General features: G+C 41.8%; 1 long non-coding RNA gene across 1 annotated transcript in view; it reads right to left on the bottom strand.

Annotated features, from left to right (window-relative positions):
- Nucleotides 1–1,053: 1,053 nt before the first annotated feature.
- LOC139170586 (uncharacterized) overlaps nt 1,054–6,104 on the bottom strand; it is an 8,970-nt gene continuing 3,919 nt past the window's right edge. The window contains exon 2 of the long non-coding RNA XR_011559644.1: nt 1,054–3,637. This is a non-coding gene — a long non-coding RNA (uncharacterized lncRNA). The remainder of the gene's footprint in view (nt 3,638–6,104) is intronic.

Raw genomic sequence — 6,104 nt, 5'->3', positions numbered from 1 at the left:
GAGAAATGTAATATTGTCATAACCAAGGTTTCAAGAGTTGTTAACCTGATCCTACGTAGCTTCTGCTCTGGCAATCTCACACTACTTACCAGAGCTTATAAAACTTTTGCCAGACCCCTCCTTGAATACAGCTCATCTGTTTGGAACCCATACCACATTTCAGACATCAACACCCTTGAAAATGTCCAAAGATATTTCACCAGAAGAGCCCTTCACTCCTCCACTCGAAACAGAATATCCTACGAAAATAGATTTACAATCCTGGGCCTAGAAAGCCTAGAACTACGGCGCCTAAAACATGATTTGAGTATTGCCCACAAGATCATATGCTGCAATGTCCTACCAGTCAATGACTACTTCAGCTTCAACCGCAAGAACACAAGAGCACACAACAGATTTAAACTTAATATTAACTGCTCCAAACTTGACTGTAAAAAATATGATTTCAACAATCGAGTTATCGAAGCGTGGAACTCAGTACTGGACTCAATTGTGTCAACCCCTAACCCCCAACACTTCTCCCTTAGACTCTCCACGATTGACCTCTCCAGGTTCCTAAGAGGCCAGTAAGGGGCGTACATAAGTGCACTGGTGTGCCTTTCGTCCCCTGTCCAATTGTCTTTCCTTTCTCTCACTTATCATATATATTCTCTTCCTTTCATATATCCTCTCCTCTAAGTTCGCTTTCACCCTCATTTATATTATCACATGTCTATTTTGCTTCCTATGTATTTGGGTATTGGACAAATGAATAAATAAAAATAAATAAATAGAGAAATGTAATATTGTCATAACCAAGGAGAACTTTCTCAACCAGTTGCTTTTTTTTTTTTAAAGAGAAGCTGACTGTGATTTATGGGAGTTGAAGTCCAGTAACTTAGGAGGAAATCAGGTTGGGAAGGCTGCCAAAATTAGATGACTCATTGGATAAGTTTAAACGCAAAGAGTAAACAACAGTTGAAAAGAGCATTCCAAGAGACCTAACTCTTTGTTGCTAAAAGCAAACCAAGAAATACATGACACAGAAGCAGAAATCTGTGAAAAGCAGTGGACTTTTTTTTGGAATGCTTCCATTTATTGGTCAGTAAAAAAAGTTTGAGTGAACGATTGTCTCCAAAATTTGCCTCTTGCTTCATTTCATTTCATCAACAATACTTGTCCAATAGGCAAAGGTGCTGCGTGAGAATGTAACGGTGCCCTCTGGTTTATTAATCAATTCAAGAGATTAGGGACCAGCCAGCCAAGTTGTCTGCAAAATTTAGCTTGCTTAATTACACTAAAGTTCTCACCTCGTAGATTTTACAGGCATGTTATGTGTTGCTCCAAAGAATCAGAGGGTCTCCATAGATCAATAATGGCGATCAATCTGGATAAGGCCATACAACCATTTATAAATCTCTAAGATTCCATCAATCCATGGTCAAGGGACATACAGTGGTACCTCTACCTAAGAATGCCTCTACTTACGAACTTATCTAGATACAAATCAGGTGTTCAAGATTTTTTTGCCTCTTCTCACAAACCATTTTCCAATTATGAACCCGAGCCTCCGAAACTGTAAACAGCAAAGACAGGGAGAAGCCTCCGTGGGGCCTCTCTAGGAATCTCCTGGGAGGAAATAGGGCCGGAAAAGGTGGGGAGAAGCCTCTGTGGGGCCTCTCTAGGAATCTCCTGGGAGGAAATAGGGCCGGAAAAGGTGGGGAGAAGCCTCCGTTGGGCCTCTCTAGGAATCTTCTGGGAGAAAATAGGGCAGGAAAAGGTGGGGAGAAGCCTCCGTGGAGCCTCTCTAGGAATCTCCTGGGAGGAAACAGGGTTGTGGTTTCCCCAATGGCACACATTATTTGCTTTTACATTGATTCCTATGGGAAAAATTGCTGCTTCTTATGAACTTTTCTACTTAAGAACCCAGTAACGGAATGACTTAAATTCATAAGTAGAGGTATCACTGTATGTTTTAAATGGAGAGGACTAGGCCAATACCCAACTTTCTCAAGAGCAACCGCCTTGTCAAAATCAACCCAAGGGCACAGCATCTAACTGGGAAGCAATGAAGAATTCCATTAAAAAAATAATAATCCAAAGGTTTGCAGGTCTCACCTACCCCAGTAGAAATAAGTGTCCACAACTCTACCCTCAGCAAAGTATTGGGTAAAAGTGCCATTCATGGCATATTAACAAGAGAGAACACTGATAACCTCCCTGAGTTCTTAGGATTGGGCGGCACAGAAGTTGAATGAAATAAATAAATGAATAAATAAAATAGTGAGGTCAGCTCTTCCAAAAAAGAACTCCGATGCGATCTCTCTGGAGACAAAAAGATATTGACAAAATTGAACGGGTCCAAAGACGGGCTGCAAGAATGGTGGAAGGTCTTAAGCATAAAACGTATCAGGAAAGACTTCATGAACTCAATCTGTAGAGTCTGGAGGACAGAAGGAAAAGTGGAGTCATGATCAAAACATTTAAATATGTTAAAGGGTTAAATAAGGTCCAGGAGGGAAGTGTTTTTAATAGGAAAGTGAACATAAGAACAAGGGGACACAATCTGAAGTTAGTTGGGGGAAAGATCAAAGGCAACATGAGAAAATATTATTTCACTGAAAGAGTAGTAGATCCTTGGAACAAACTTCCAGCAGACGTGGTTGATAAATCCACAGGAACTGAATTTAAACATGCCTGGGATAAACATAGATCCATCCTAAGATAAAGTATAGGAAATAGTATAAGGGGCAGACTAGATGGACCATGAGGTCTTTTTCTGCCGTCAGTCTTCTATGTTTCTATGAGACTGATGGACCAATGCTCTGTGGGTAGATGAGCCAAAGATGGATGTGTCCACTCTACATTGGCCATGAATCCCTGGAGGAAACCAAACACTGTATTCCATAAGAACTTTATACCAATTGTCCAGCATGGTGCTGTGTTTTGTGGTTCCAAAGGCTTGCCATAAGTGAAGAAAGTATAATTTCCTCTCTCCGAGAGAATATCCATCCATTTGGGGTGTTCAGGGAGGGGTAGCACCCGTGGTGTGGGGGGAAGTTGTATCCTTTTACGGCAGCTCATTTCAGGGTAGGTTTTAGGGCAGCTTGTTCACCTTTGATCCCCACCTGTCACTCAACTCTCGCCTGTAGCTCCTAGTAACTGTAGCATGCCCAGCAGGCTGGCCAAACCAGGTTGAGAGTAGCTGTTGGGTCATTGACCTTTGGTGTAATAGGGACTTGTCTATCCCGACAGATTCTGTCGGATTGGGTGGATGAAATCTACTAGAATAGGACAACGGTCATGAAAGTGGACTTTGCAAGCGATGTGGTACACTAAGAGACTGGCAAGACATGAAAGACGCCCTGGTCAACCACTGCGCCCAGCCCATGTCCAACTGTTCTTGACTCTTTGTCCTGCTATTGGAGCAAGATGGAATCTGGGAAGAGAGAGAGTGAGGCTGATGATGCTCACCTCTCCCTCACTTTAATCCAAGTCACGCACAAGTCTTCACAAACGCCACAATTCCCGTGAAGATGACAAGGTCCTCTTCGAACACGATGGACGAACGTCATCATCTTCAGTTCATTTATCATCAGGTGAAGCTGAATGACAAGTGGATCATGCAGCAAGACAGTGGCCTCAAGCATAGGGGAACCTACGAGAGAAATCACAAAGAACAAATTCAGGGATTTGAAAAGAACAAGGCAAAACCAGACCCAAGCTCACAGAAAAGCGACAAGAATTAAAAGGAGCCGTTTGCATCAGAAATCCAACAAATGTTTGCTATGGTGGAATAGAACTATAATACTTATGAAGCAATGCGACAGATTGCCACAAACGTTGTGTTGAAATCACTGCTGTAAAAGGTGGCACAATACTTGACCTTAAGTCAAGGGTTAGTTTTTCCTGTTGGCATATTAATGCTGGAGATCCCACGTGAACATTTGATAACTTTATTTTATTTTATTTATTTATTTTGTCCAATACACAATGCACAACTCCTCCTTGATCCACAGCTAACATTAGAGAACCATCTTTAAGCTGTGGCGAGGGGGGCGTTTGCCCTGGTTCGCCTGGTGCACCAGTTGCGGCCCTACGTGGACCTGGAGTCATTGCTCACAGTCACTCATGCCCTCATCACCTCGAGGTTCAACTACTCTACACGGAGCTACCTTTGAAGAGTGTTCGGAAATTTCAGATCGTGCAGAATGCAGCTGCGAGAGCAATCATGGGCTTCCCGAGGTATGCCCATGTTACACCAACACTCCGCAGTCAGCATTGGTTGCCGATCGGTTTCCGATCACAGTTCAAAGTGTTGGTCATGACCTATAAAGCCCTTCATGGCACCGGACCAGAATATCTCCGGGACCGCCTTCTGCTGCACGAATCCCAGCGACCAGTTAGGTCCCAAGGAGTTGGCCTTCTCCGGGTCCCGTCAACTAAACAATGCCATCTGGTGGGACCCGGGGGAAGAGCCTTCACTGTGGCGGCCCCGACTCCCCCCCGATCCCTCTCGGCTGCTCTGTCTTATGTATGGTTTGTTTGGGTTGTATGAGTGTTTTTAATCAAGGGTTTTTAACTGTTTTGCTTTTTTAATCATTGGATTTGTAGTTTGTATTCCTGTTGTGAGCCGCTCTTAGTTTTCGGAGAGGGGCGACATACAAATCAAATAAGTAAGTAAGTAAGTAAAGTAAGTAAGTAAGTAAGTAAGTAAGTAAGTAAGTAAGTAAGTAAAGTAAGTAAGTAAGTAAGTAAGTAAGTAAGTATGTAAGTAAGTAAGTAAGTAAGTAAGTAAGTATGTAAGTAAGTAAGTAAGTAAGTAAGTAAAGTAAGTAAGTAAGTAAGTAAGTATGTAAGTAAGTAAGTAAGTAAGTAAGTAAGTAAGTAAGTAAGTATGTAAGTAAGTAAGTAAAGTAAGTAAGTAAGTAAGTAAGTAAGTAAGTAAAGTAAGTAAGTAAGTAAGTAAGTAAGTAAGTAAGTAAGTAAGTAAGTATGTAAGTAAGTAAGTAAACACAACCTCAATGAAATTGAGTTTGACACCCCTGATCTAATCCATTCCAAGTTAATATCAAGAAAAACACCCATATATACATGCCTCATAAAGTTATCTGAAGCTGACCTTTAATTCACGATGTTAAAGCTATCAAAAGCAACACTGGCAAGGAATGGACAGAGATTGCTTTTTTATGATTTGTGAACCCAGCCAATTATGGTTTGCTTAACCACAGACGAAGGAAACCACGTCTTCAGTGTGACACAGAGAGGAAGGAGTTAACCTCATTCCATGGACTTATTTGTTTTTTTTTCCCCAAGTACCTATTGACGCTAGACAAATATATAACAATATTTATATACATGATACCAGTAAAAGAGAAACATTAGGACAGGGGACAGAAAGCACCTGGTGCACTTTTGCACTTCAAACTAAATTCTACCCACTGCAAATTCCACATAAAAAATCCCCCCCAACATCCTGCTTTAAATTAACAAAACAATGAAGAGCAATACCTACCGATAGACTCATGCTGCTAAACTATATGCTGTTAATTAATTAATCAGTACACTGTTCCTTGTCTGGAGTTTGATTAGCTTTATATTTGGCTGCTCCCTGGTTAAAGAGGGTTAGGGGGGGGAGAATCCCCAATTCTTTACCATTCCCATCCTTCACTTATATAAATATACAGGGGGTGGACAAAACAATGGAAACACCTTGCTGCTCTTCCGTGGAATCCAGATTTGTGAAGCTCCCTTCGAACAGTTTTTGTGGAAACTGGGTTCTGTCCATGTCTATTGAACTCTGCAGTGATTTTAGGAGCTGTGCTCTTGCGATCCGCTCTAACAATTCGCTTTAGAGTCCGACGGTCTCTCTCAGACCACTTCGACTTTCGGCCAGGCCTGTGCTTGGCTGAGGACGTTTTCCCTTCTCTTTCAAAAGCAGTCATGACTTTTGAGACATGACCTCTTGAAACGCCAAACATTTGGGCGTACATAAGGGGCGTACATAAGTGCACTGATGTGCCTATCGTCCGCTGTCCAATTGTCTTTCATAGAAACATAGAAGTCTGATGGCAGAAAAAGACCTCATGGTCCATCTAGTCTGCCCTTATACTATTTTCTATATT

Source organism: Erythrolamprus reginae, chromosome 7 (genome assembly GCF_031021105.1).
Source record: "Erythrolamprus reginae isolate rEryReg1 chromosome 7, rEryReg1.hap1, whole genome shotgun sequence".
NCBI lineage: Eukaryota > Metazoa > Chordata > Lepidosauria > Squamata > Dipsadidae > Erythrolamprus > Erythrolamprus reginae.
This window is presented reverse-complemented; position numbering and strand designations above follow the sequence as displayed.